General features: G+C 37.6%; 1 protein-coding gene and 1 long non-coding RNA gene across 16 annotated transcripts in view; one reads left to right on the plus strand and one right to left on the minus strand.

The window, feature by feature from the left end:
- LOC149535602 (cysteine synthase-like) overlaps window positions 1–16,834 on the minus strand; it is a 231,707-nt gene that overhangs the window by 196,329 nt on the left and 18,544 nt on the right. The gene's annotated exons all lie outside the window — the stretch shown is intronic.
- On the plus strand, window positions 11,441–11,904 carry LOC149535603 (uncharacterized). The gene is made up of 2 exons (XR_016356757.1): window positions 11,441–11,643; window positions 11,766–11,904. It is a non-coding gene; the product is annotated as an uncharacterized LOC149535603 (long non-coding RNA).

A 16,834-nucleotide genomic window follows, 5' to 3' on the forward strand; every position in this document is an offset into this window, starting at 1 on the left:
ACATCGATTCCATAAGTACAAAAGCAAATTGTAGCTGAAGGATATAGCAAACTTAGATATATAAAATTATAAATATTGTTAAATGTAAATAAAACTCATGGAATATGAAATCCATAACATAAAATTTGAAAACAAAATCAAGTCTATGGCTCTAGCTCAGCCTCAGAGGAGCCTGCATCCATCCTACAAAAGCATCTAAGGACTAGTCCTAGATGACTGCACTTCTATGGACTCTTATTTTTTTTCTAATCTCACACTTTTCCTATCTTCTGCTCAATAAAATGAAATGAAATGCATTTTTGGGTTGCAATGAAGAAATAAAAGAAAAATATAACTTAAAACATTATATTTTTATGTTTTTTTCTGCAAAAAACTTTTAGTCTATTGACCAAGTCCTGCATTGGGACTCGTGACTTGCCGTGACTAAGCTGAGTCCGAGTCCCTGTGACTGGACCAGGGCTATCCAGCTCACAACTCACCAAGTCTGGACAACTCATGGCAAGTTTGGGAATTCTACTATCAACAATCAACTTATATCCATGTCCTGCCTCTATACCAAAAATAAATTTCACCAAATAGCAACAGTCAATTTTATACTACAAGAATATTGTAAATACTAAAAATACAAGTTCTCAGAGTTTATAAATGTTTCTGAAAAATGTTGGTGGTTCAAATGTATTTATATGCCTAAAAAGTCATTGTCCGGCCCTAAAATTTGCCCATAACCAAGTTATATAGCAATTACTTACATTTTCCCAGATAATCTACTGTAAATCCATACCTTTCATGCTTGGTAGACCATTTGAAACTAGTCTGCAATGATTTATTCCTTACCATTTTCTATCCTCAAAAAGTTACAAGAAAAACTTATTCTATGAAACTTTTCTTCTTAAAGCATATATCAATTTAAGATCTAAAGAATTTATCAACTAATATATGTCATGAATGTGGGAGATTGGATGGTTCTCCGTCCTTGGCACTAAGCTGAAGGAGTCTGATGACTCATGGACCCAATGCCTACGAACTGCAGAAGCATCAGTATGTTTAGTCTGAAATATCCCAGAACATCTAGAAACAAATGATAGACAAGCATTTCCAATTTTGAACAATGCTCATATAAATTTGGTTGCTATTTCAATATGAAACAGAGTACAATGAAAGAAGTTTAAAGATATTTTTCACCTTATTCCCCGAACAATCATTCCACATTTGGAGTCACGGAATAGATCCCTCACCATGGCTTGGATTGAAGGGAACTTTAATCTGAAAATGACCTTGTAATGCCCTCAAATTTTGGTGATACGAACTAATTGTTTAAAGTTGTCCAAATAAAGAAGAGATTAAAAGGATGGCTTTATTTTAACTAATTTAATTAAAAAGTGACTTAAATAAAATTAAATATTGTTAAAAGTCACTTTATTTTTAAAAGTTCACCAGCTTGTCGTGGAAGCTACTTCATGAGGGAAAATTCTAGAGGGCTCCTCAGTTTTTTATTAAAGGAGGGGTTTGCAATGGATTGACATGTTCAGACGTTATTTGGATGTGATAATTTGTTTGTAGCTTTGTATGAAGCAAATTTCTAGAGACGAAAACCTTCAGGGGTCGATAGTAGGGCTAGAAAAAAATTGGTGCTTCCTACGGAGTGAATTTGTGATGGAGTTCATACTTGTGCCGAATATGAAGAATTTGTTGCAGAGACGAATCTGGAGAAATAACGTATTTACAGATTCTGAAATATTTACTTCTGATATTGAACATTGCCTGGTAATAAAAGAACAAATTTGCAGATGTTGAGATCTGATGCAGAAATAAAGAAATAAATGTTTTATAGAAGATTATATTTGAATGAACAACTGAATAATTGACGCATAACATTATGGTTATTGTCATGTTGGCATATCTATGCAGAACCTGATGAGTTCTTATTTTGATCAGTCCTTCAATGGTGATTAATATGGAGAGTGTGCATATTGTAAATCCGAAGATTATCATCCATCGAATATTAAATTATGGAGAAAATATTCGAGTGGGACCAATTTAGACTTGGGAAATCTTAGGTTCACATCTGCCTAGCAATATGGGGCAAAATATTTGAAACATAACATTATGGTTATTGTCAGAAGTTGGCATATCTATGAAGAACTAGATGAGCTCTTATTTTGATTAATCCTTCAATAGTAGCGATTAGTATCAATAGCGTGCATATGGTATAATCCAAAGATTATTATCCATCAAATATTAGATTTTGGAGAAAATATTTGAATGGGATCGATTTATACTAGGGATTTCTAAAGTTCACATCTGCCTAGCAATATCAGTGATTAAGTCTGCTTGATTAATATTTGCCAAAGAAATTCGATATATATATATAGGGAAGAAACTTCGTGCTATCAATAATAATGATTGAGCCAAATGCTCGGTGCATTCGAGTGGTGAAACAAATGGTTTAATATTTAAAGATGGTATTGAAATTTGACGCAAGGATAGCTATTGGCAAGAGTAAGGTGGAATAAACCCAACTTAAACCTACTAATACCCCTTGCTCAAAGTTAGACACGGAAGCTTTAAACAAATGAACAATGAGGAACAAGAGGCCATATGTAGCATTCAATAGGTGTAATTATTTCACTTCACATATCAGACTGCAACATGCACAACTGTGAGGCCTTCCAGGTTGTGGCCTTATACAAAGAAAATTACAAAATCAGAGACCAAGCTCGCATCTTTTATTTTCTTCTCTTTAAGATCTCTAACTGCCTTTTTCCTACATCTAACCAAGCTTCTTTTATAGCCAGTTAAGCCACAAGTCTTCTAGTCAAGCATTTAATTACATTATAGGTCCGGTTTTGGAAGAGTAAACCAAAACACAAGCAAAGGACAACTTAAGATCATGCACTCTTAAGAATAGGTCCACACTCAAGTTAGGAGTCGGCTCCCAACTGCACAAGATGCCACGTCAACATAGGAAAATGTGCCAAAGGAAACAACATGCCTCGCTAGATGAAAACTGCAAGAAATAGAGACCGCAAAAAACGACATAGAACTCGAAGAATATGATACATCAGAACACGCGTACTTGGGCAAGGCTCTAGGATAGGCCCTCAACATGATATCAATTGTGCACAACCTGAAACCAAAAGCAGCAACGGCTACTTCGCGAACAACAAAGTGGTACAAAAAACAAAAAATATTTTTGGTTGATGCAAGATTGCTCAAAGACCCATGAAGCTCTTGCATCAGACACTTGGGGTTAATAAGAACCGATGTTCACATCAGGCATTCCTGATATTCTAACCTATATCATAAAATCTAACTCAACTTGTGTAATCCACAAACTGTCTTCAACTAGTTTGTTTGTCCACTGAACTAGGTATTCCATGTAGTCTTTTCCTCTGGTAATCTTGCTTATTTTGCTAATCAAGATCCTCTCAATGTTGTTTGTCTTCTTTTTAGGATAATCTTGGTTATCTTTCAATTCATCATTTGATTCAAACTCAAAGATATCTACAATATTAAATATAGATGAAATATCCATGTCTTCTGGTCATTCAACTTCAAAAGCATTTCCACTGTCAAACTTCCTCAAGATCTTACAAGGACCAAACTTCTTCATTTTTAACTTGTTGTAGGTACCAATTGGAAATTTTTCTTCTTCAAATGAATCAGAAGGATTTGAGCAATACAAATCCACAAAACCCAAAGAACACTTGCATGCAAGAACCTATCACAGAGAAGAAAAAGCAAAGAAGAGGCAAGGGTTTTGCTTTGAAAATATGCAAATTATATTATGAGACTGAAAGAATGAGAGATATTTACAAAAGATCAATCCTTATAGAAGATCGAAAAAACTAAAAGGGAAACCCTAAGAGGTAAAAGTCATTTAATAATTATTAATTAATTATTAAATGGAAATACAAGTGCATAATGGGAAATCTTAAGAAGAGAGTAAAGGTAATTTAATAAATTAAATTAAATTAACCTTTTACTCTAAGAAAATCATAACCTTGTCTCCAACCTCAAAAGATTTATGTCTCTTCCTCTTATCTACTCTCTGTTTATATTCCAAATTATTGTCCTCCAAATTCCCTTTTACTTCCTCATGCAAAGTCTTTATGAAATATGTAAGCTCTTCAACTTCAGCACTTCTTTTTACCTCAATAGCCAAATCCCTTAATTCAGTAGTTCCCTTATGATTCATTCCAAGGACAATCTCAAAAGGTGTCTTCTTGGTTCTTTTATTCACAAAATTTTTATATGCAAACTCTGCTTGTGCGAAAACCAAATCCCAATTACTAGGCTTATCTCCAACTAAACATCTCAACAAGTTACCCAAACTTTTGTTAACAACCTCAACTTGTCCATCTGTTTGAGGATGAAATGTAGAACTAAACTTCCACTCTGTATTCAACTTCTTCCAAAGTGTCCTCAAGAAATAACCAATAAACTTAGTATCTCTATCTGAAAAGATAGTCTTAGGCAAACCATGCAATCTTACCACTTCCTTAAAGAATAATTCAACCACATGTACTACATCAGATGTCTTCTTACAAGGTATGAAATGAGCCATCTTTGAAAATATGTCAACAACTACAACAATTGAATCATTACCTCTTTGGGTTCTAGGCAAACCAAGAACAAAGTCCATGTTGATATCTTCCCAAGGCTTACTAAATATAGGTAATGGTGAATACAATCCCAAATTCTGACTAGTTCCTTTTGTTGTTTGACAAATTCTCCAACTTCTCGCTAATCTTTGCACATCCCTATAAATCTACAGCCAAAAGTACCTATCAGAAATCAATTTTACTGTCTTATCAATCCCGAAAGTCCTGCAAGTCCGCCATTATGCTTCTCCTTCATGATGTTATACCTCATAGATCCTCTATGTATGCACAATTGAATTCCTTTGAACAACATATCTTCCTAAATAAGATGATCAATCCACTTATCTCCTATGTTCCCCGGGGACGCGTACCCGGCCTAAAACCCGATGTTTCGGGGACGGGGACGTCTCGGGGACGAGGGGACGAGTATGGGACGTCCCCCAGCCGTCCCCAAAAAGGGCTGGGAAAAAAAAGGCTGTCCTCGAGTACGAAAAGGGGACGCTTAGACGTCCCCCAACCGTACTGGGTACGGCCAGCCATCCCCAACTTTTTTTTTTTTTTTTTCTTGTAACACAAAAAAATTAAAAAGTGAATATTAAAAAATATTTTTAAGGCTCCTTACTAGATCGCCGAGGTGGGCCCCACCCCTCCAAATCCGGTAGAGGCAGAATAGGAGCAGCAATCTGTTTCATTTTTCTATGTTATGTTTTTTATGTTGAACATCAACATGATTATGATACATTGATACTTAATACTTTATGGCAGCCCTCTAGCCTTTGGGCGTATCGCTTTAGGCATATTCAAATTTAGATTTTCAGATTTATCATGTTTATCATTATAATATTGTTCACTAATATTGATATGCATTTTGACAATTGAGTACTGAAATTGGATATTATTTCCTAGATGGCATTCAAATGTTGCATGTTATGGTTTTATAGTGTTTAAATGACATGCATTGTGCTTAGTTTCATATGAATGACATGTATATTTGCAAATTTCAAAGTATATTTTAAAATTTCCCTATATATATATAGCCGTCCCCGTTTGCCGTCCCCCCCCGTTCCCAAATCGCCAAAAAAATTTGTGGTCCCGAAAACCTGTCCCGCCGTCCCCCACCGTCCCCAACTCAGGGGAATATAGCTTATCTCTTACCATCTGATCTTTACAAGCTCTCCGACTATCTGCAAAATCATACAAGTACTTCAAATCATCAAAACCAAGTACCTCAACTTTCATCTCTGTTAGCAAATTCCTTCTTCAACTCAAAGCATCAACAACTTTATTTGGCTGTCCACTCTTATGCTTTAATGAAAAAGAAAAGTTCTGCAAATACTTAACCCACTTCATGTGTCTCCGATCCAACTTATTTTGACTTCCCATATACTATAAGGCTTTATGGTCAGTGTACAACACAAAATCTTTAAACATCAAATGATGTCTCCATTTCTTCTAGGCTTGAACAACAACATATAATTCCATATCATAAACCAAATATTTCCTCTTCGCATCACTCAACTTTTCACTAAAGAAAGCTATTGGTCTTCCTTCTTGACTCAAAACAACTCCTATAGCACTTCCACTAGCATCACATTCAATTTGAAAAACTTTACTGAAATCAGACAAAGCAAGTGTAGGTAATTCTGCAATCTTTTGTTTCAATGTCTCAAAACTCTTTGGTGCCCCATGTGTCCATTTGAAATCCTTTTTATCCCCTCTCATACTCTCAGTCATAGCATTACAAACAGAACTGAAATTTTTGACAAACTTCTTGTAAAAACTTGCCAATCCATAAAATGATCTAACTTCTCCAACATTCTCAGTTGTAGGCCAATCAAGAATAGCTTTTACCTTTTCAAGATCCATCTTCAAACCATCAGCTGAAATAAAAAAACCAAGATACACAATCTATTTCTTCATGAATGAACATTTCTTCAAGTTAATCAGCAATTTCTCCTCCTTCAATCTCTGCAATACTTGTCTGAAATGCTCAATGTGTTCCTCTTTAGTTTTACTGAATATTAGAATGTCATCAAGATATATAATCACAAATTTACCAAAGAATTTCTTCAAAGTTTCATTCATCAGCCTCATAAAAGTACTAGGCACATTAGTTAAACCAAAAGGCATGACCAACCACTCACACAAACCCTCATTAGTCTTAAAAGCAATTTTCCATTCATCTATTTCTCTAGTTCTGATTTGATGATAGTCACTTTTCAAATCAATCTTTGTAAAATACTTCGCTCCACTCAAACAATCCATTATGTCATCTATCCTAGGCAAGGGAAACCTATACTTCACTGTGATCGTATTAATAGCTCTAGAATCTATGTACATTCTCCATTCTTTATTCTTCTTAGGTGTTAGTACTGCAAGTACTGCACAAGGACTCAAACTTTCTCTATCCAAACTTTTCTCAAGCAATTATTGCACTTATCTATTCAACTTAGCATTTTTAACAAGTGTAAACCTATATGGTGCTTTATTAGGCAAACTAGCTCCACGTATCAAATCTATACAGTGACTAATACTTCTCACAAAAGGTAAACCATCAGGTGCATTATAAAAAATGGTGTCTGAAAACTTCGCCAACAAAGATTCAATCTCAAGTGCATGTTCTAGTTCATCTTATTTCTCAATCTTTCTAGGAATCAAAGCAAAACAAACATTTTGTTTCCTCGTATCCTTAGAAACCTGTTTTCCATCAACCAAACATACTCTGATTGTGGTGCAATGATTCTCTTCAAGATTTTCAACCAAAGGAAACAATACATGTTTCTTTCCATCAACCCAAATAGTATATTGACTCAATCTACCATCATGCAAAGCTTGTCTATCGTACTACCAAGGTCTACCCAAAAGAATATGACAACAATCCTTAGGCATAATATCACATAAGACTCCATCATGATAATTCCCAGTGTTGAATTTAACAAGGCATTGTTCACTTACAAGTAAATTATGCTCCTTTGGAATCCAAGCAACATGGTAGGGTTTAGGATGTCTCAATCTCTGCAACTGCAACTTGTTAACCAACTCCTCAGAAGCCAAATTATCAAAATTGCCACTAACTTTGCAACATTTTCCAGCGATCTTACATCTGGTGTTGAACAAACTTCTTCTCAAAGCGGGTCCTTCACCAACTTCTTCATTCCACAAGGTCCTTCTCAGCATTACGTTCTCACCAATTTTAGGGTCATTAGGTGTTTCAACAACTTCTTCACAAGACAAAGTGTTTCAACTACTTCCTCCAATCTTCTTTCCAGGGTTAGTACATTCAAAAGCTCTATGTCCTCCACACTTGAAACAAGTACCCTTAAACCAAGATCTTTCCACTCATTTTCCACGATTATTATTCCTTGAGTAACCAGTATAGCTACCTCTAGTGTAATTACCTCTTTTCCCAGCAGGTTCTTCTTTTCATTCTGTCTTTCCTTTATCTTGCACTGCATTGTCAAATCTGCTACTTTCCCCATAGGTTTTGCCTCTTGCTTCTTTGAATCTGCCACCTCTACCTCTTTGTCTTTGATCATGTTTTTTCGCCAATCTTTCTTTAGCCTTTAGAGCATACTGTTGGTGTAAATAAGTATTTACTATTTACACTTTACTTAAGTTTACTTAGGTTAATGCATTATTTAATTATTTATTAGTTAGTCACCTAGGAGTATGCGTACTCTTGTGAGTTGTCATGTTGACAACACAGGAGTTAGCACTCTAATTATGCACATGGTGTCTACAACATAAGAATTAGCACTTTATTTGAGCACATAGTGTCTACAACATCTCTACACGAGAGACACCTTGTCATACTTATCCTCTCATTGATGCACGTATATTCATGCGCAATGGAGGACGTGTGCTTAGTTGTCATGCTTATCTCCTAGTTCTTTCTAGAACCATTCTAGATGCATCTTAGAGACCTTTATATACAGGCACTCTTAGTGTGTATGTACATGCTTTGAGATATTCATTCTCATATTAATCATACTCTTTTGATCTACTGTTGTGCTTGTGCTTGAGTTCCTTGATCTTGGGTGATTTTGCCCTAAGGCAAATTCTTAAACATACTGATATGCTTCTTCCACACCGTCCATCTTAACATAGCTGATCTCATCTTGAATTGATGTCCTCAAACCATTCAGGTATCTAGCCACTTTCTCAACTTCATCATTCACATGTCCAAATCTGATATCCAATTTGTAGAATTCCTCAGTATGTTCCTTCATAGTCATGTCCTTTTGCCTTAAATTCTACATTTTCCTCAACAAATTGACTTGGCAATCCACAAAAAGAAACTTCTTCATCTTTCCAATCATTTTCACCCATGTCTTGATTTTTTATTTTCCTTTCTTTTGTCTTTTTGTTTGCAAATGACCCCACCAAAGTGAAGCATGACCCTTCATCTTGGTGACTACTATCTTAACCTTCTTATTATCAGGAGTACGTTCATACTCAAAGTATTTGTCCATCTCAGAGATCTAATCCAATACTGCACTAGTCTCGAGTTTTCCATCATAGCAAACAACTTCAACAGCAAGTCTAGTATTAGCCCTAGAAAAAACTCTCAAAAGCCTTCCTTCATCTTGTTCAACCTCAGGTTCAAGATTACGATTAGGTGTTGCCTCTTCATCGTCACTAACATCTTCAATCATAATGAGAAACGAAGAGAAAACAGGCATTTCATTCTCAATCATAATTGGCAATGATAGTTGCCCAAATCAGGCCTCCTTTGACGCCGCAAAGAAGGAATTGGAATGGTATCATCTAGGATGGTACAGAGCAAGGCAAGGGTTTGACCCTAATGGTCTTATCAAGGCATCTCATGGAAACAAATTTGAGCATGTTCCCACCATAGAAGACTTTTGGGCCGACGCCAAAGATGACTTTCATGTGAGAAAGCTAGCTTTCTCAAGGTTGTCGGTGAACATGATGAGGGCTATTAGATGGAGAGGCCTTGATATTCTAGATCAACTGGAGGATGATGGAAATGTGTTAAGAGAAGACTATGATACAGTAGAAGGAACAAAATTGAATCTAGTGGATTGGGATGACTATCAGGATCCTTCCTTGGAAGCAGTTACAAGGGTAGTGGATTTACATACCGAATCGTGGTATAATGAAGGACTAAGGAAGCTACAAAGACAAAGAATTCCCCTTACCTATGAGATGATCAAGCCAAAAGAGAGACAAGCAGAATCAGTCGAACAAAGGAATGAAGGAAATTGTCGGCAACAAGAAATGATTAGAAATAGCAAGAAGAAAGTTTTGGACGTAGAAAAGGGCAAAGAACATCCAGAGCCTCCAGCCAAGAGACAGCATGCAGCGCCATCAAGAGAGAGTATAATTGAGGCTAGAGGCCAAGAGGTCAATTCAAATGATAAAGGGACCGCGGTGGAGGTGAGCTCTGATTTGAAATCAAGTAGCTATAGTGAAAGCACCGAGTACTCCCCTCTCTCGAAGAACCAGCAAGGAAATGATATGGAAGAAACTAGTAGAGAAGAAGATGGACCAATCGACATCGAGGCAATAAGTCGAGAACCCGAGGCCGTTGGTGATGCTTTGTTAGTCGAACCAAATCCAGACTTGGGGAGATGCACTGCACCACTATGGTTAAGACCATAGTAACGAGAATCACCCAAAAATCGCCTGAATCGGTGATTCCGCGACCAGATTCATGCTGGGCGATTTTTTTTGCATCGTGTATCAGTATCACCGATCTCTGGGCCATGAATCGCCTAAATCGCTGATTCAGGCGATTCATGTAAAAATCGCCAAAATCGCCTGTAAAAATCGGGTATGAATCGCCCGCAGCATGTAAAAAGGGAAGTTGAAATTTTTAAAAAAATCACTTGTTCTTTTCACTTTGTTTTTGACCTATTCTCTTTGTTATAACCCTAAAGGGCCTTCTATTTGTTAAGCATGAGTAGAAGAGAGGAAAAGTGAGAGAGAAGAAGAGAAAAGAAAAGCCATAGGTTTCTAACCGGCAAGAAGGAAGAGCACCAAAGGGATCAGCAGGCCATTTGGGGAGCCCATCAATTGCTTTGGGAGCATTAAGGAGCCAATATCAACACTACTCAACTCATTTGCAAGAGGTAAGTGCTTATTTTTTTCTTGCATGTTAGTGTATTATGCATTTTTTGTTAAATTTTTAGTGTATTATGCGTTTTTTGTTAAATTTCTATAGTTTTCAAGAATTTTAGTGTAAATCTTGAATGTTCTTTATTTTTACTAAGTTGCAAGCTAGGGTTTGTTGTTTTCTAATTTTTATTAGCTTCAAACTTTGATATTTTACATAAAAAAATTTATTGCAGCAGCCTTCGCTCTCGTCTTTTGCAAATTCCAATGGGTAAAAAAGATGAATGTTGGAAATATAATGAAGAGTTTCTTGGAAGAATCAAATATCAAACAAAATGCATGTTTTGTAAAGAAAAAATAACTTCCGGGGGTATTCCTAGATTGAAATTCCACATTGCTGCTATACTTGGACACGATGTTACAGTTTGCACTCACCAAACTCCTGAGGCAAAACGCACTTGCTTAAAGCTGCTATACTTGGACACGATGTTACAGTTTGCACTCACCAAACTCCTGAGGCAAAACGCACTTGCTTAATGGCATTAGAAAAAATTGAAAAAGACAAAGCAAATAGGAAAATGCAAGTTGAAGGGTTAAGGGGTATTGGCTCCCATGTTCCTGCATCTGCAGCCGCATCCACATCTGAATCTGCATCAGCTTCCGCATCCGTACGCTGTGTTGGAGAGGGTTCTTCTAGGCCTCCTTTTTATCCTAGTTCTTCTGCTCGCGCTAGTGCTAGTGCTAGTGCTAGTCGGTCACATACTGAGTTAGAGTCCCACACCAACCTATTGCAGCCTAGAGTGCGGAAAAACAGAATGGATAGTTACTTTGTGCCCCGCACTACTCCTGGTTCCCAACCCACGCTTGAGGGCATGGGTTTGAACAAGGAGATTCACGATGCTGCTAAAAAGGAGATATGCAAATTTTGGTACTTTTGCAACATTCCATTTATTGCAGCCAGGTAATTGATTCTTTTTTTTTTGTTTTCTTTAAAGTTAAAATTAAAAGTAAAAGTAAAGCTTTAATTATATCTACTTGTTTTATAATTTGAGTCTTTGACATCTAAACTTTTATTTGTGACAGGGCTCCTTATTGGCAGAATATGATAGATGCGGTTGCTATTTGTGGTCTGGGGTTTAAAGCCCCAACTGAGGCTGAGTTGAGCGGATACCTCCTGGATGAGATGGTAGAGGACATGAGGGTTGACCTCGAGGAGAACTGAAAGGAATGGATTGCAAAAGGGTTGCACCATCATGACTGATGGTTGGACCGATAGGAGGAATAGAACACTCCTCAATTTTCTTGTATCCTGTGGAGGTGATTGATCATTCTACTTTCCTACATACATAATTGTAAATTTTGATTTGTTGAATGCTAATTCGTTAATGATCCATTTAATATTATAATTCGTTGTTTTGTTACTTGTAGGATATACCATGTTCATAAAATCCATTGATGCTTCCGCACATGTGAAAAATGCCACATATTTATGTTAGGCTATTGAGGAAGTCATAGCAGAGGTGGGGGAACAAAATGTGATCCAGGTGGTGACGGATAATGCAGCAAATTATGTTGCAGCAGGTAAACTTTTTAACTTTTCAAGTTTTGAAAATAAATTTATTTGAATTTTGAAATTTGAGTTTCTAATTGACTTAAAATTGTTGTAGGTAAACTTTTGATGGAGAGGCACCCCACCATATTTTAGTCCCCTTGTGCGGCACACTGCATTGACCTCATGTTGGAGGAAATTGGCAAACTTGAGTTTGTCAAGTCATGTGTGGAAAGGGCAAAAAACATATGCAAATTCATTTATAATCATGCATTTGTCCTTAGCACAATGAGGAAGTACACAAAAGGCAAGGAGTTAGCACACCCAGGTATCACGAGGTTTGCCTCGAATTTCATCACCTTGCAGTCCTTGTTGACATCAAGGGATGGATTGAGGAGCATGTTTGTTGGGCAGGAGTGAATTTGCTCTTCTTATGCTACGACCAATGTAGGGTTAGATGTGGCGGATTGCATATTTGATGAGGATGGTTTTTGGAAACCCACTAGAAAAATCCTTAAGGTAAATTTATTGCAATTTAACATTTAGTATTTTGCTTTTACTTTAAGTTATATTATTTTATATTTAAGTTTTGACTCAAATTTTTTGTTTTACTTTATATGTAGGTCACTGAGCCCCTTGTAGCTTTGCTACGAACTGCTGATGGGGAGAAGCCCTCTATGGGCTACATTTATGAGGGCATGGATAGGGCCAAGGAGGCAATTAGAGCCCAATATGCAGGAGTGCAGGAGAGGTATAGCCCTATTTGGGACATCATCGATAGGAGATGGCAGAATCAGCTCCATCGACCCATCCATGCAGCAGCTTAATATCTGAATCCGACATTTCGTTTCCGTCCTGAGTTCAAGGCGGATGCGGAGGTTCTCACTGGCTTATACACAATGATTCAAAGATTGAGTAGCAATGAAAATAGCGCTGCTGCGATTGTTGAGCTAGACCAGTTCAACAATAAGGAGGGGCCACTTTTCTCTAGTAGGATGGCCATAAATGCTCAGACAACACTACAGCCAGGTAAAAATTAAATAATATATTCAATGTTCATGAATCTAGATTCTAAACTTAAAGTTGATTATATAATGCATTAATTTTAGAGTTGTAATTTGTAAATGAGACTAATTGTTTTTGTTTTTTCGTTATTTCAGATAGACGGTGGCAAATGTTTGGGGCCACAACCCCAAACCTTCAAAAAATTGCCATCCACATTCTGAGTCAGCCGAGCAGCGCTTCTGGATGTGAGCGCAGTTGGTCCATGTTCGAGCACATCCACTCGAAGAGGAGAAACAGGTTGACAGTGCAGAGGTTGAATGATCTTGTCTTTGTTCATTACAACCTTCGTCTTAGGATCAGACAGATTTTGGGCGCTGACTCCTCTCCGATCATTCTGGAGGAGATTGATCCAGAATCAAAGTGGATCACAGAGACCATGGACCCAGTCTTCACTAAGGAAGACCGTGCGTGGGTTGACCAGGTGGATGTAGAGGCTGAGGCTATGGCCAGGGCAGAGGAGGCAGCTAGAGCACGTTTAGGCATTAGTAGACGCACACGCGCACGCACAGACACAGGCCCTAGCAATGTTATTCATGAGCCCATTGCCCATGCAGGGGACATGGCTCGGCGGTCCTCTAGGACCTACCTTACACGCCTTTGTCATAGGCAAACTGGATACTCAGAGGCTGAGGTTGAGGCTGCAGCAGAGCTAGAGGATGATGATGAGGATGATGAGGCTTGAGCTGGAGCCTTGTTTTTATATTTTGTTTACACTGTATAAATATTGATAGTGATACTAAATTACTGATAGACATATGTTTCAAACTTTCATGGATCTTCATCTTAGATTTATACATACATTTATAATTTGATGTCTTATAGATCTTCATGATTTCATCTTACTGATTCTATGATTTGAATCATTATGATCATTTGATTTTTATTTACTTCAGCTAGCATACAATTTACATTTTAGTACATAATGACAACATAGTTACGTATGCAATGGATTTTCTGTTTCATGTTTACGTATGTTAGATTCTATTTGATGATGTTATAGTGTTTTTAAGTTATATTCAATAAAGGGTGTATGAAATAAGTCTTAAATTGTTAAAATCTTTACATTTAAAGGGTTTTTTCAAATTTGCCGATTCACCAGCGATTCACCCCTGATTCACGATTTGATTCGGCCGTGCCGATTCCGATAGGATTCCGATTCACGTTACTTTGGTTAAGACAAATGCTTATGCCAAGAGGCAAGGTGATAACGACCCATACAGCTGAGGACATACAAGAGTTAATAGAAAAGGGTGATAGCGAGAACCAAAAACAAATGGCAAGAACGGTGGCAAAGGTAATTCGGAGCGACAATGATGATCCTCGAAAGGTTCAGATTGCTATTCCAACAGTCAACAAGGCGGTGAATAAGATTGTGGCCCAAGAATATGAGATAGTGGAACATAACTTGGGAAGGAATACAGATGATATGGAGTGTGAGGAGGTCCAAGAAGGTATAGCATCAATCAGAGAAAGGTTAAGGAAGGCAAATGAAAGGATAGTAAAGTTGGACGCTGAGAACAAATATAAGAGAGATAGCCAGCCCATCCAACAGCTGCACCAGGCAGCCCTTCCTCAAGACAGCGGGAGCAATTCAGGAGAGATCTCAGCTCAGCTACATGAAGTCAAGGATTGGATCCATGATACAATCCAAGATGGGCGAAATTTCTTGCCTTCCTTCATCTCGACATTCCAGTCATTAGTGGCCATTAGAGACAAGTTCAGGTTATTCGAAGAGGAGTGGAAAGATTTCTTTCCCATCAGAGATTTGGCTATTCCGAGGCTACAAGCATTCATTGGGCTACCAGAGGCATATTTGCGAAGGGCCAGATTGGTTGATGAAAGAGGATTGAGTATAGTTGAATCTTGGTTTGTTGCATTGACTACCAGATTTAGAACACTTGAAGAGATACATAATGAAATTGCACGACACAGTCCACGCGTCACACTTCTATTTCAACCATGATGAGCGACGTTGGGGTGACACTTGATTTTGAGGATATTAGAGAAGAAGATATCAATGAGACAGATTTTGGATCAAGACTGGATGAGTTAGGAAAGGTTGCTATTAAGAAAAAACATTTGGGCACCCTTTCCTCTCTCAACGCTTTTATTGGATTTGCAAAGGAATATGAGAAGGATCACAAAAAGATACTACAAGCAACGAACAGCGTGGCAAAGTCAGCGGAACTCAAGGCGAAGTAGACACCTTGTCCTCCTACAGAAGAAGTTAACGAAAGGCTAGCTAAGTTCATTGCCTTAGCTAAGAAAATGAAAGAAAAGGGAAGATTTATATTAGAAGATCATTTGATGTAAGCCCAAGTGGCAAATTTACCCTTTCTTCTAGAATAGGACAAGTGTCTATTTCTGATTGGCCACCATTTTGGTGCCTTCTCATTGGTTGCCACTTTTTGCACTTTTTTCATTGGTCCATTGATGAGGTGGCAGCTTCTCATTGGTCAATGGGGTGGCAACCCTAATTAGGGTTTTGAGGATCCAATCTAGATCTTTGATCTTGTTTTGATCTCCATCGTCCGTTGTATTTTTGGCCCCTATAAAAGACCATTTGCTCTCATTTGTAAAGTGTCGGAGAAATTGTTGCGAAGATAATACCAAAATTGCTCTCTTTTTCATTATTACGATTTGCATGTTGATTAAGAACATTGGGTGTTATTGCATGTTTTCTACTTCCACTTAGTTAGATTTTCTTTCAAGTTGTTAAAGTTGGTTGCATTTGAAGTTGTTTAAGTGAAGCTAAAGTAGATGGATAGTTGTATGGTAGCATTGGCAAATGTTTGATTAGGATCATACTAGGCCACTAGCATCCTAGCGGCTGGTTGGGAAGCTTTGTGTGGTAAACTAGTTTATTATTCCTTCGAATCATTGCACCCGTGGAAGTGAGGCCGCTGGTCAGCTCTCATTAGGTTCGATCCCCGTCCATTTGCTAACCTTCCATTCACAGGAGTAGGAGTAGAATAGTGAGTAGTTGGGTAGTTGAAGTTTAGAGAGAAGAAAGTTAGAGTAGATCAAGTGATAGAACTCATCCATTCACCTTCCACGACCATCGCTTTTCCCATCAACATCATCATCGGCAAACACACCCTCCATCATCGCCACCATCAACATTATCTGCTTCCACACATTTCACAAACCGAGCCATCATCACCTTCATCCCATCAAAGTCCAAGCCATCCTCAACAATTTACGTAAGGCCGCCTACGTGATTACCAGCGAATCACATCGATAAAACTGAGTGAGTATCCAACGGTGTAAGGAACATTGGAGTTATACTCATGTCTCATGAGCATTAACTTTTCAAGAGAGGAGTTGCATGTTTGATATCCCATATTGAATAGTCAAATCCTAATATGTTATGTAAGTGATACAAAACTCGCATCAACAACAACCATAGTTAAAGACTGAGAAGTCTGAAGCAAACTAAAAATAGCAAATTGTCATTGTAAAAAGATAAACAAATACAAATGTCAAGTACAATAAAAATTAGTCTACATTTTCCTCTTCTCCTTCCCAGTAGGTCTAG

Source organism: Cupressus sempervirens, chromosome 10 (assembly GCF_028749045.1).
Source record: "Cupressus sempervirens isolate cs-2001-9-10 chromosome 10, ASM2874904v1, whole genome shotgun sequence".
NCBI lineage: Eukaryota > Viridiplantae > Streptophyta > Pinopsida > Cupressales > Cupressaceae > Cupressus > Cupressus sempervirens.